The 15068-nt window shown below is 41.4% G+C and overlaps 1 long non-coding RNA gene across 2 annotated transcripts in view; it reads left to right on the top strand.

The window, feature by feature from the left end:
* LOC117346895 overlaps positions 1-13220 on the top strand; it is a 112693-nt gene extending 99473 nt beyond the window's left edge. For both annotated transcript variants that reach the window (XR_004536678.1, XR_004536677.1), the window contains 2 exons: positions 3237-3332; positions 12500-13220. This is a non-coding gene — a long non-coding RNA (uncharacterized LOC117346895). The remainder of the gene's footprint in view (positions 1-3236; positions 3333-12499) is intronic.
* Positions 13221-15068: the final 1848 nt, after the last annotated feature.

Genomic DNA, 15068 nt, shown 5'->3' with positions numbered 1-15068 from the left:
AATAAGAAAATAGATAAAATATTAAATTCTATATTTACAAAATATTGAATTGTTCACCTGATATTTGAACAATTTGATATTTATGAATATTATATTGAGATAGATCTGTATTTGGATATTCATAAAAGATAATTAGCTGCAAAGTGAAATAGGGTTTATCACATAGCATTTCTCATAACCTAATCAAAAAACTGACAAGTCCTACCTTGAGTGAAGCATTTCAAAGATGCAGGTGTAACTAAAAAGATGTAGCCAGTAGAATATGAGCCCCTATGCTATACATTCTGGCAGGAGCTTGGCAGACAAAACAAGGTTTCTTACAGAGAATATTATGGATTAAGATCCGTAAAAACAACAAACTTGACAGCATAGGTTTGGAAATATTTACTGGGACAATTCACTCAAAAGTAAAACAATTTACAATTTTTTAAAAAAACATGTTAAAAAAAAAAAAAGACATTTAACACGATTTGAGCAATGATTATGGGCTCAATATTCAGCGGTGTCGGACAGCACTTTTGTTGTCCGCCGCTGGTGTTAAACCTGCATATTCCATGCCAGGCCGTTTCTGGCAACTGGCATTCAATATCAAGTTTCATTTTTTGGCTGCAGCAACTTATCCAGCTATACTAATATTCAGCACTAACCGGTTAAAGGGCAAATCCTATAAGAAGCGCCCAAAAAGTTAGGCGCCTACTCAGCGCGATTCAAGTAAAATTGGGTGCTGTTTAATGAATCACGCTGAGCGGAAACTATTTTGGAGGCGCTCAAGAAATAGGCCAGCTCTAGGCACAACTAAAAGTTAGGCGCCTAGCTGAGCGCTTAAGCACGCTTAAGAGCAGCGATTCTGCAACAAGGCGCCTAACATGTAGCCACGCCCAAGTCTAACATGCACAGCGCCTATTTTTTTGAAGGCCACTTAAATTTTTAGAGGCGCCTTTTTACAGAATCGCGCTTTCTTGATAGGCGCCTAGGTTTCAATCAGTGCTGATTAGAAGCTTAATTGAGCTTGTTCTTCAATTTAGATAGGCGCCGATCTAGTTGGGCGCCTCCGAAATAGGTGCCTAACTTTAGGCGCTGGTTACAGAATTTGGGCCTGAGTCTAGAAAACTTAGGTACCCATTATAGAACCACGCTTAGCATTGCCTAAGTGTGCTTAGGCGGTGCTCAGCATCCTAACATTTAGGCGTCCCCAGCTTATGCTAGGGTTTTCTTCACCTAAAATTAGGCACTGATATCAGAGCCTAACGGCACCTAATTCACAGAGAGGCAGCTAAGTCAAAACACGCCCATGATCTGCCCCTAAACACACCCACTTTTAGTGTAGGTGCTTCGGACTTGGGCCCTACTTTATATAGAAAGGTTTTTTGAGATAGGCATCTAACTTTCAATTAAGTGCAAATATTTACTTAAAAATTTATTACTCGCAAACAACAATTCTGAGCGAGTTACAATAAAACATACATAATTAATCATTAAAGTCGATTGTGAGGTGTTGAGTGCCTGTATCAACACCAATTAAGCTCTATTGATCAATTAAGTTAGATGCTGTTATTGGTGCCTATCTTTAGGTGGACTTTATAGAATCAAGACCTTAATGACTAGCCGCTATGAATAATCAGCAGAAGATAGCTGGTTATCTCCCATTGAATATCCAGAGTTAGGCACTAAAACACTATTTAACCGGCAAGGAGCCCTTCCTGACCAGTTAAATAGCTTTGAATATCAATCTATATGAATCTAGGAAAAATGATTAACCCTCCCTCCCATATATCAGTATAGTTTCAGATAATTTGAAATTAAACCCTTCCTCCCCCCACCCTATACTTCAATTAATAAAAGGGGACGCTATAAATTATTAACTATAATCAATCTTTACAATAGTTTGTTAATGGCTCCCAAATTTTTTATAACGCCCCTGTTGAATAGCTAATATTTTCTCCATTTTAAAAGTATGGCACAATGAATTCCACCAGAAATTATAACTTAATCTATCATAATTTTTCCAGTTTTTAGTAATTTGTTGAATGGCAACTCCTGTCATTATCATATATAATAAAATGCTAGCCGCGCATGCGCACTCTCACCGCATGTTCCCTGATCTGTCGCCCTAGGCGAGAGTGCGCATGCGCGCTTAGTACGTCACCACAGCCTCCCTGCTCTCCACCTCGCGCCGCTGCAGTAACGGCCCCACACTCGCGACTCGCCCTCATTTCAGAGCCGGAAAAGAAGAGCTCTCCCCAATCGGAAAAGCTGCTAGGACTCTATGTCATTGAGGCTCCTGGCTGGAGCGAGATTGGACATCCTTCCACAGGGCAGCAACTGACGGCAGGGGCCGAGGGGCACTCCTCGCTTACTTTTCGACCCTCTACAACTACCGGCTTTCTACCCCGCCCCCCCCCCCTCCCTATACCACACCTTCTATGTGACCTCTGCTCCCCCCCACACCCTATCTCCTCCCTCCCCTTCCCACGCGCTCTCTACCTCCCACTCCCTATCCCCCGGCTCCGCATTGACGGCTCGCGCCAGGCTCCCACGCAAACCAACGCCGGCTCTCCCATTCGGAGCCTTCTCTTCCACCCCCACTCCGCCCTTATGACTTCCACATTCCCCGCTGCAACCCCCACAAGGAGGACCGAGCGTGGGTGTGTGGGGTGGGGAGCGGTACCACTGGCTTCCAGGCAGGATATTTCAGAGGAAAAGTCCCAAACTGACGACTGTGGGATAGGGAGAGGAAGAAGGAGGTAGAGAGAGATGCCAGATCTGCAAGGTAGAAGGAAGGGAATAGGTGAAGGGAAGAAAATAGAGAGACTAGACTGGACAGACAGGGGAGGGCTGCAGGGAATGAGAAATCAAGTTTCAAGTATTTACAATGCATCCATCATATAAAGATGTACTATTCAGTGTCCCAGTACTCCAGAGCAGGGGGGAAAAGGAAGGGAGGCCTACTGCAGGACAGGGTAGGTAAAAGGAAGGGAGAATGGACAGGGGAGCAGGCAAGGGGTGGTGATGGACAGCCAAGGAAAAATAAAGACAGAAAGCGCAAAGGAGAGACAGAGAGAGAGAAAGAATTAAAGACAGACAGACACACATATATTCTAGCACCCGTTAATGTAACGGGCTATAAGACTAGTAAGTAATAATTTATTGTTTTTAGAGGCAACTATTTTAAGAAATTTTGCAAAGTCTCTTATAACATTGTCTCTCTTTCTTGTAATATCATCTTCATGTTCCAGGGAAGGGGACCAGCAGAGCTTACAGCCATGTGCACATGGACTGCAACCCCCTTGACCGATCCACACACCCCTCCACTGCCTGGTACGCCACTCCAGGTACGCCACTGTCTTGCTATATGATCCACTTTAGGCTCGGATTAACTCATGAATGGATAATACTGCTGAAAATTACCAGTGACCGCCCTTTGGATAGTGCTGGGATGGTCTGTGGACAGAACTAAAGCAGAGCTAGGAGTTACCTGGTGCTGGTATCTGGGTACAGCCCTGCTCTCGATATTGAGGCATAAAAAATGCAATTGCCAATGTTTTGTTGATCATCACAGCCCAAATATCAGAGGGAAAATAAGAGATAGAAACACATGTATCATTAATTTCACTGAAAAATGTACTCAGAAATAATACCTATGGCATGAAACCCCTAATAAACACTGATGTTTTGTGGCTTCAAGGAGCCCTATTTACAGTAAATGTAGGTGTTTATTTTGCAGTTACAATTTATAGGCAGGTAGGAACGGAAGCTCCATGATCATACACACACAGGTTGGGTAGCAGTCTTCCAACAGCATTGTGACCACTGGGGGGTGGTGCTTCAATATTGTGTTTTTCAAACACCAGGAACAGGCAGGTTCTCTGGAATCTTGCATAGGGTTACCAGATTTCCAGGAAAATCGAGATATGTCCTCTTTTTTTTAGAGGACTGCCTGGGTGCCCAGATGGATTTCCAAAACCTGACAGTTTGTCCGGGTTTGGAAAGCCTGAGCTCAGGGCCGCGTCTGAGGGGGCCTCCAAGCATACACGGATGGTTTGTGAGGAAGCGGGACTAGGAGCAGGATGGGGCGGGACCAAGTGTCCTCTTTTTTTACTTTAAAAATCTGGTCAACCTAATCCTGCAGTTTGCCTACCCCTCACTATTGAAAAAATGGTAGTGAAACAGTGATCCCCACCACCACCTCCACTGTTGGAAGACTCCTGCTCACTTAGAGGGAACAGTGAGCATGCAGTATAATTTATTCTTAGATGACAGAAGTCAGTAAAGCCTGTAAGGGTTTATCCCAGAAATACTAGATTTATTTTGAGCAAGCTAGTTAAAATTATGTTTGTATCTCAGTATAGTAAGCCTTGGACTGCATCTGCTTTCTTCAGTAAGTTGAGGATCATGTCATGTGGCAAGCAATGTGTGTAGATGAGGGATGGAGGTGGAATTTGTCACTCTGGAATGCTTATGACCCTCCTCTTGATAAGAATCTTGAATGAGATTTGCTAACATTAGTACTTTATCACCCCCAGCCCCAGGAATAGATTCCCAACTGCGAAAGCAGTAGAAGTCTCAGGTGTGGCAGAAAGAGCCTTTATCTAAAATGTATAGCTCACGAAATTCTTGGGATTCTTAGGAAAGGAGAATCATAACATATTCCAAGAGCAATCAGGGTTTAAAACTTTTCAGCCACCCACAAACAGCTGAAAGGCTGAGTAGAAAAGATGCAATACATAAAGAAGCATTATCTTCTTTTAAGTGAACTTACATTATTGCTATCTTTTAGAAATAATTGGAGCTTTTTAGTTAACTTCTAACAGTTTTCCAAATATATGTTACTTGTGTAATGTATAAACGGATAGAACGTGGTAGATGGGAGGCAAAGACCTTTGAATCGCATACTATCAGTGCACAAATAAGTGAATCTGCCTCTGGAGTTGACTTTCAAAAATTGCCAAAGAAGCACTCACTCAACTCTGGAGGCAGCCATGAGACCACCAATAAATCTTGCACATGCTTTTTTGGCAACTTTTGTAAGACAACTCCAGAGTTAGCAGGAGGCCACTGTTTAAAAACAAACAAACAAACAAACAAAAATACCTAGGCATTAAACTCTGGAATTCATTGCCAGAGAATGTGTGGAAAACAGTTAGCTTAGCAGGATTTTAAAAAGATTTGGATAAGAACATAAGAATTGCCACTGCTGGGTCAGACCAGTGGTCCATCATATCCAGTAGTCCGCTCACTTGGTGGCCCTCTGGCCAAAGACCAGCGCCCTAACTGAGACTAGCCCTACCAGTGTACGTTCTTGTTCAGCAGGAACTTGTCTAACTTTGTCTTGAATCCCTGGAGGGTGTTTTCTCCTATGACAGACTCCAGTTTTCTACTACTCTCTGGGTGAAGAAGAACTTCCTTACGTTCATACGGAATCTATCCCCTTTCAACTTTAGAGAGTGCCCTCTTGTTCTCCCTACCTTGGAAAGGGTGAACAACCTGTCCTTATCTACTAAGTCTTGAATGTTTTGATCATGTCCCCTCTAAATCTCCTCTGTTCGAGGAAGAAGTGATTATTAAGATGGATATGTGGAAATCCACTGCTTATTCCTAGGATAAGCAGTATATAATATATTTTACTCTTTGGGATCTTGCCAGGAACTTGTGGCCTGGGTTGACCACTGCTGGAAAACAGGATACTTGGCTTGATGAACCTATAGTCTGTCCTAGTACAGTAGCTCTTATGTTCTTAAAGACAACAGTACTGTGTTGTACAATGTACAAATGAGTCTAGCGTACAAATCCCTTTGCCATCAGAAGGGAGCAACTTTTTAGGTTGCATTGTGATCATAAGAACATAAGAAGTTGCCTCCCCTGGGTCAGACTGAAAGGTCCATCGCGCCCAGCAGTCCGCTCCCGCGGATGCCCATCAGGACCATGACCTGTAAGGTGATCCTTGTCTACACCCTTGGATCCCCTTTATCTATACCCGTTCATAACCTATCCCTACCTTTATCTGTATCCCTCAATCCCCGTATCCTTCAGGAATTTATCCAATCCTTCTTTGAAACTCCGTAGTGTACTCTGTCCTATCACAATCTTCGGAAGTGCATTCCAGGTATCCACCACTCTCTGAGTGAAAAAGAATTTCCTAGCATTTGTTCTAAACCTGTCCCCTTTCAATTTCTCTGAGTGCCCCCTTGTTCTTGTGGTTCCCAGTAGGCTGAAGAATCTGTCCCTTTCTACCTTCTCTATGCCCTTCATGATCTTGAAAGTTTCTATCATGTCTCCTCTGAGTCTCCGCTTTTGCAGGGAGAAGAGCCCCAGCCTTTCTAACCAGTCAGCGTATGAAAGGTTTTCCATACCTTTTATCAGTTTCGTCGCTCTTCTCTGAACCCTCTCAAGTATCGCCATGTCCTTCTTGAGGTAAGGTGACCAATACTGGACACAGTACTCCAGATGCGGGTGCACCATCACACGATACAGCGGCATGATAACTTCCTTCGTCCTTGTTGTAATACCCTTCTTAATACAACCAGGACGAAGGAAGTGATCATGCCGCTGTATCGTGCGATGGTGCGCCCACATCTGGAGTACTGTGTCCAGTATTGGTCACCTTACCTCAAGGTGCGCCCGCATCTGTATCGTGCAATGGTACACCATATCAGGAGCACAGAGTCAGAGGTGGGGAAGAGCCATACTGTAAGACTCGAAGGGATCATGGACTTGATCTTAATCCAGGAAAATCAATATAAAAAGAAAACGAAAAAAATCTACATGTAAGGTTTCATAATACATACCTTCACAGAGATACACAGTTCAACAAAATTAAAATATACAAAATCACTTAAGCTTCTTGAGTGATCACAGAAAGGCCTCCTTCTCCCTAGAGCCTTTCTTGGAAACTCTTGAATTCTCTTCTCCCAAAGACAAAAACCAGACTCCTTAGTACATCCATTAATTTGGATTTTGCTGCTTCATTTTTGATATAGTGATTTTAATAAAGTGATTTTATTTTGGACTCCTGCTCTCATCCTGGTTTTTTGTGGCTTTTCCACTCCTTGCACTCTTGGAGTTCTTTGTCTCCAGACAGACCAATATATTCCAAAGGTCCTGGGATACAAGGTTTCCAGACCATTCAGAACAGATGAATTCTTCCTGGAATTCCTCCAACTACAACCTTCTAAATAGGATCTTTAAGGCACTGTCCATGGCTGCCCCTCTGTTTCCTGAAGACTGGACAGCTGCACTTTCCTGACTGCTCTTCAGCTCCGTCAATTAAATCCATTCTTCTTATGAACATCTTGTGACTTACAAAGTCAAAGTTTGCACTGTGCTGGTAGGGATGGTCAGCTACATCAATCACTTGTAACTCTGGTCTATCTCTTCTTGCTGACATTGGGTCTTTGAAGTAATATCTGGGGCCATCATACACCCAATATTCCTGGGTACATTTCTGGACATGTGGGAAGCAATTTTCTAAGGCCTAGCTTTGTAGGATCCAACACAACTGGTCTTACCAGTAAAATCTCAGAGTTCAAAAAAAAAGAAAATAAATTTGATTTAAGTAGTTGAATTCTTTAGTAGTAGGATAAACAACAGAAAAAAATAGAAAATAAGTCAAGAATTACCCTGGTACAGTTCAAAACATGAGTATCACAGAAGGAAAGGCACAAACTTGCAGTTCTTCATCAGAAGAAGGACACAAATCCTCTCCTAGTCAGGTTGATGGACACCTGATAGTAACATAGTAAATGATGGCATAAAAAGACCTGAATGGTTCATCCAATCTGTCCAACAGTCACACTCAATATCCATTCATGATTAAATTGTCTTTCTTTGGTCTTTCTGGGACGTAGACTGTAGAAGTCTGCTCAGCCTATTGAACCATCTTGTCATTTGTGAGACACAGACCATAAAAGTCTGCCCAGCACTGTCCTCATTCCAAATTACTGGAGTTTCTGTTGAAGCCCTCTCCAGCCCATCCTAAACCAAATTACTATATACGGGACACAGACTGTGCTTTAGTTCTTCACAGCTGGAGTTGCCATATAAGCTCTACTAGACACTTTAAACACATATACAGCCATTTAAGTTTTGATTTTTATACCATTCATTTTCTAATTAGAGGTCCTCTTTGTTCATCCCATGCCGTTTTGAATTCTGTCACCATTTTTGTCTCCAACACCTCCATTGGGAGGGCATTCCAAGCGCCAACTACCCTATCCATGAAAAATAATTTCCTGACATTATTCCTCAGTCTTCCATCCCATAACCTCAGTTCATGTCCTCTAGTTATATCATTTTCCCTTCTCTAGAAAATATTTGTTTCTATATTAATACCTTATCAATTATATAAATGTCTGTAACATATCTCCCCTGTTCCTCCTTTCTTCTCAAGTATACATATTCAGGTCTTCTAGACTCTTCTTGTACATCTTTTGGTGCAAGCCCTATACCATTTTTGTCATCTTCTTCTGGACCATTTCAGGTCTTTTTACATCCTTAGCTAGATATAGCCTCCAAAACTGAACCCAATACTCCAAGTAATACCTCGCCGATGTATAGGGGCATCAACACCGCCTTTCTTTTGCTTCTCTCTATACAGCCTAGCATCCTTCTGGCTATGGCCATCACCTTGTCATACTCTTTAGTCACTTTCAGATCCTCAGACTATCTACCCAAGGTCCCTCTACCTATCTGTTCATATAATAATAATAATAATAGTTTATATACCTCTTAGCATTCCTAGCACCTCCTTGGATTTCTACTTCCCAAGTGCATAATACTGCATTTCTTTGCACTGAATTGTAATTGCCAAAAACTAGACCATTTTTCTAACATTCGCAGATCCTTTTTCATGTTTTTCACTCCCTCTGGGGCAGGGGTCTCAAAGTCCCTCCTTGAGGGCCCCAATCTAGTCGGGTTTTCAGGTTTTCCTCAATGAATATGCATGAGATCTATGTGCATGCACTGCTTTCAATGCATATTCATTGAAGAAATCCTGAAAATCCAACTGGATTGCGGCCCTCAAGGAGGGACTTTGAGATCCCTGCTCTGGGGTGTCTGCTGTATTACAAATCTTGGTGTTATCTGCAAAAAGGCAAACTTTACCTTCTAACTCTTTGGCAATGTCGTTCACAAATATATTGAACAGAATCAGCCTCAGCACTCATCCATGAGGCACTCCACTAGTTACTTTTCCTTCATTCAAGTTAATTCCATTAACCACCACCTTCTGGTGTCTATCTATCAACCAGTTCATGCCTTTGGGACCTAACTTCAGCCTTTCAAATTTATTCGAGCCTCCTACAAGGAACCGTGTCAAAGACTTTGCCGAAATCTAAGTTTATCTGTTTCAAATGATCTATACTGCCTCATTAACCATTCCTATTGTTAATCACTGTACAAAGTCTTTTGTTAGCCGCAATGAATCCTTGTTGAACATTGTGAGATATAAGGCCTGTATAGTATAGTATAGTATAGTATAGTATAGTATAGTATCTAGTGCACTTCCTAAGTTGAATACCCTGGTCTCCCAAAGAATTCAATCAGATTTGTTTGGCACGATTTAACTCTGGTAAAACTATGTTACCTTGAATCATGTAATCCATTGAATTTCAGGAAACTCACTATCCTTTCCTTCAGCAACACTTCCATTGCTTTTCCAATAATCAAAGTGAAGTTTACCGGCCTGTAATTTCCAGCTTCTTCTCTGTCACAACCTTTGTAAAGAGGGTCCACATCCACTCTTCTCCAATCCTACAGAATCTCTCTCATCTCCAAGGATTTATTAAGCAAATCTTTAAGAGGACCCACCAGAATCTCTCTAAGCTCCCTCAATTTCCTGGGATGGAGCCCAACCGATCTCATGGCTTTGTCAACCTTCAATATGTCCAGCTGTTCCGCTTAGTAACATAGTAGATGACGGCAGATAAAGACCCGAATGGTCCATCCAGTCTGCCCAACCTGATTCAATTTAAAAAAAAATTTTTATTTTATTTTTTAAATTTTTCTTCTTAGCTATTTCTGGGCAAGAATCCAAAGCTTTCCCCGGTACTGTGCTTTGGTTCCAACTGCCAAAATCTCTGTTAAGACTTACTCCAGCCCATCTACACCCTCCCAGCCATTGAAGCCCTCCCCTGCCCATCCTTCACCAAACGGCCATACACCGACACAGACCATGCAAGTCTGCCCAGTAACTGTCCTAGTTCAATATTTAATATTATTTTCTGATTCTAAATCTTCTGTATTCATCCCACGCTTCTTTGAACTCAGTCACAGCTTTATTCTCCACCACCTCTCTCGGGAGTCCATTCCAGGCATCCACTACCCTCTCCGTAAAGTAGAATTTCCTAAAATTGCCCCTGAATCTACCACCCTTCAACCTCAAATTATGTCCTCTGGTTTTACCATTTTCCTTTCTCTGGAAAAGATTTTGTTCTACGTTAATACCCTTCAAGTATTTGAACGTCTGAATCATATCTCCCCTGTCTCTCCTTTCCTCTAGGGTATACATATTCAGGGCTTCCAGTCTCTCCTCATACGTCTTCTGGCGCAAGCCTCTTATCATTTTCGTCGCCCTCCTCTGGACCGCCTCAAGTCTTCTTACGTCTTTCGCCAGATACAGTCTCCAAAACTGAACACAATACTCCAAGTGGGGCCTCACCAATGACCTGTGCAGGGGCATCAACACCTTCTTCCTTCTACTGACTACGCCTCTCTTTATACAGCCCAGCATCCTTCTGGCAGCAGCCACTGCCTTGTCACACTGTTTTTTCGCCTTTAGATCTTCGGACACTATCACCCCAAGGTCCCTCTCCCCGTCCGTGCATATCAGCTTCTCTCCTCCCAGCATATACGGTTCCTTCCTATTATTAATCCCCAAATGCATTACTCTGCATTTCTTTGCATTGAATTTTAGTTGCCAGGCATTAGACCATTCCTCTAACTTTTGCAGATCCTTTTTCATATTTTCCACTCCCTCTTTCTACTCTGTTACAAATCTTGGTATCATCTGCAAAAAGGCACACTTTTCCTTCTAACCCTTCAGCAATGTCACTCACATACATATTGAACAGGATTGGCCCCAGCACCGAACCCTGAGGGACTCCACTAGTCACCTTTCCTTCCTTCGAGGAAGTCACTCTTGTAGTCACTCCTCCAACACTTTAATAGAATTATTGTGAAACAATTTCAAGCTGAAAGATCTTGGTCTTTCCTACCTTAGGTCCTTTGGACCCCTAGGGACTCATTTCCTAAAACCAAATGCAGCACTGGAATTTTGATAAAACGTTTGCTTTCCTGACACCATGCCCTGAAGAGCATAATAAACTTCTTCTGCTCCAATACTGAGCTCACTACCTTCAGAGCTTGTGAAGACTCTACACTTACAACATAGAGCAGAGAGTCTCCTTTTGCCAAAAAGTTCCCCATTATAGAAAACACACACACAAATCCACTAATAGAACTTTACACATAGTAAGGCTCTAAAAAACGAATTAATTCAGCTTTGGAACAAATGTGCTAAACTATATTTTCTCTAATAGTTTGCAGACTCCATTTCTGAAAATCCTTAACAGCATGCCTGAACAAGAATCAGAATAGTACGTGACCTGAGTTAATGTCCATTGAGACTAACAATTACAAGCTTACATACCTAATGAAATGTCTATCAGTGGCACATTTTTCTTAGGTACACAAGACTAGGAGACTTTGAGAGGTTCCAACATGTAAAAGGAAATCTCTAGCTTCATTTCAGAAATATTATACATCACACTTACACAATAGCTTGGTACTATGAAGGAGCTTCTTTTGTCCTGCTTAAAAGGAAACAGCTTCTACAAGTTTCTAAGATTTCCAGTCCTTGGACAAGTCACAAGCTGTTTATTTTCCCTTCCTTTACGATGGCATAAATGAAATGGGTTTAGCAATGGACTTTCGTATTTTTCCATATAGAGACTAAATGGGAATTATAACCTGAGCTCTAAAGAGCTGAAAAGGATTGAGTTTCCAGGAAGCCTTAAAAGCCTAGCTGTCTCCACTAGCATTTGGTTAAGGACGGGCTTATGAGGAGCCTTGGACTTCTGTGGGGTTTGAAGGTCATTGTTATGGTCCTTTAAGCATTATGTTATTATTAGTTATTGTACTGTATATATACTTTCTTTTGTAAACCACTTAGATCAGCTTTACCCTGGGCAAGTCATCTAACCCTCCATTGACCCAGGTACCACAGTTAGGTTGTAAGACCACCAGACAGATAGGGAAAATACTTTAGAGTACCTGATTACTATTCAGTGTAAACTGCTTAGGATATAAGCAGTATATAAGAATTAAAATAAATAAATACATATATAAGGCCTATAAGTTAGGATGTATGTATAAATGCGTGGTTTTAAAAATCAAGCTCTCGTTTTTCCCATGTCTCCCCAGTCTTAAAATTTCCATTGGCTACCAATTAAACAGCAGATCAAATTTAAAATCTTAAACAATTGTGTTTCTGTGATCATTTCAGAAACCCTACAAATTTACCAACCACCAAGGGCCTTGAGGTCAGCCAAGATGGCACTGTTTGAAATATCTTCTTTTCATATGGTAAGACTGGAGGAATATTGGTTTTCTATTTACATTATTGAACTGAAGCTGTGGAACTCCCTCCCACTTAAGCTCAATGCAAAATATGGGGCAGTTTAAAAATGAGCTGGAAACGTTGGGGTCCTTTTACTAAGGCACGCTAACTGATTTAGCATGCGCTAATCAATTTAGTGCATGCTAACGATTAGCACACGCTAAATCCTAAGGTGCCCATAGAATATAATGGGCACCTTAGCATTTAGTGCACGCTAATTCTTAGCGTGTGCTAAATTGGTTAGTGCACCTTAGTATAAGGACCCCTTTATTATGTCAACAGGACTATGGTGTTGATTGATAATAAGAATGGAATTGTAATGATGGAACCTGACACTTCAAAATTTCAATTTTTTTAATATGTTTTATTTTCTTCTAGACTGGCATTATTTTAATTATGTATGTTTTAATTGCTATCCGCTAAGGATTTTGAGATTGTGCGGAATACAAATAATGTTAATAAACAAATAAACTTACATGCATAAGTGCGGTCGGGGCATCCTTATCAGCCATGAATGCCTGCCTAATTGTGTTTTCATTCTGATTTTAATAATAAAATAATACTGGCTACACAGCTTTAGTTCTCCTGTCTGGATGATTGTACAGCATAGAAGCAGTTACAGTAATTGTCAGCAGCCTTCGCATTTTCCCATAAATTCCTTGTCCAGCTAATGATGTGATCAGAAGCAGCGGTTACGCTGGAATCTCAGCAGATGAAAACATTGTATTTATAAGCATAAAATCAGCTGCTATGATTCAAACAGCACCTAAAAGACTTCAGGGCTGTTTCCAGTATAGATGAGCCTGGATTGCACGCTATTTTCATCATGAACCAGAAATGCAAACAGCCTGATATTCAAAGTTATATGTTCACTAGCACCTGATGTACATCTAAAGTTGCTAAATTCAAGACAAACATGGAATCCAACATCAATAACTTGGTATGTACTTGATTTTCTAGCCTATTCAATAATCTGTGGATAGGAGGCAAAACCTCAGACCATATGTTCGAGTCACATGCCAGCTGTTATTGTGTTATTGTGAAAGACTCCTGAGGAAATGCCATGGGATAGGATGCAGTGTCCTATTTTGCCAATTAAAAACTGTTTAAAAGACAGAAAATAGAGTAGAAAGTGATGCATATAGGGAAGAAGAACCCAAACTATAGCTAAGGTGATGTAAGGTTAAGGTTAGGATGTACAAAGCTCTGACAACCCGGTATAAAATACTGGGTTGGGAACGATTTTGTTTTGCCAGGCTATGCTCAGCGCAAGTGGCATGCAAATTATATGATTGCTATTTGTGCAGAGTAGCTTTGTAAAAGGTGGTGGGGGGGGGGGGGAGGAACTGTGCCTGGCACCTGCTCAAGGAGCAAATCGGTAGACACAGCTCTTCTGATGTCACTGCTCCTTCCTCCTGCTGGCAACTGCTGATCTCCCTCTGCTCAGCTGATTGTGGCCCTGGGGTCGGTAGCATGGAATGTTGCTACTATTTGGGTTTTTGCCAGGTACTGTTAACTGGATTGGTCACTGTGGAAACAGAATACTAGGCTAGATGGACCATTGGTCTGACCTGGTTTGACTATTCTTGTTCTTAAGTTCTTATGATCCAGAGCAAGAAAATGGTTAAAACCGCTTTGATTGTACCCACAGGAAGGCAGCATATCAACTCTATGACCATTTACCCTTTATCTCTAATATTTATAGACCATGATTAAAGGAGATGGCTCAATGATAACAGGCATATTTGAACTACAACAGGTTGATAATTGTGTAGGAAAAGCATTAAAGAAATATGGGCTGCAGACCTGGAGCAGTGGACGTTTGGGGATGGAGGTGTAGGATCAAATATTTAATAGAGGCAAATGGGGGAGGAGGGTGAATTAAAATTTTACTGTAGGTTTAATCAATAGAAAAGAATATTTATTTTTGATTAACTGCTAAAGAAAAGGGTGTTATAAGATTAAGAAATGAATAAAGAATTACAAAAAAAAAAAAAAGATTTAATAGAGGCTACAAGAGGAAGAAGGGGAATGTGGGGCTGGATGGAAAAGAAAATGTAAGTATGAGCATAAAGAAAGCTGAAGACTGAAATAAATCGCACTACATAGTAACATAGTAACATAGTAGATGACGGCAGATAAAGACCCGAATGGTCCATCCAGTCTGCCCAACCTGATTCAATTTAATTTTTTTTTTTAAAATTTTTTCTTAGCTATTTCTGGGCGAGAATCCAAAGCTTTACCCGGTACTATGCTTGGGTTCCAACTGCCGAAATCTCTGTTAAGACTTACTCCAGCCCATCTACACCCTCCCAGCCATTGAAGCCCTCCCCTGCCCATCCTCCACCAAACGGCCATACACAGACACAGACTGTGCAAGTCTGCCCAGTAACTGGCCTTAGTTCAATATTTAATATTATTTTCTGATTCTAGATCCTCTGTGTTCATCCCACGC

The sequence above is a fragment of the Geotrypetes seraphini genome, chromosome 12, assembly GCF_902459505.1.
Source record: "Geotrypetes seraphini chromosome 12, aGeoSer1.1, whole genome shotgun sequence".
Lineage (NCBI taxonomy): Eukaryota > Metazoa > Chordata > Amphibia > Gymnophiona > Dermophiidae > Geotrypetes > Geotrypetes seraphini.
Note: the sequence above shows the minus strand (reverse complement) of the source record. Positions and strands in the feature narration are given on the sequence as shown.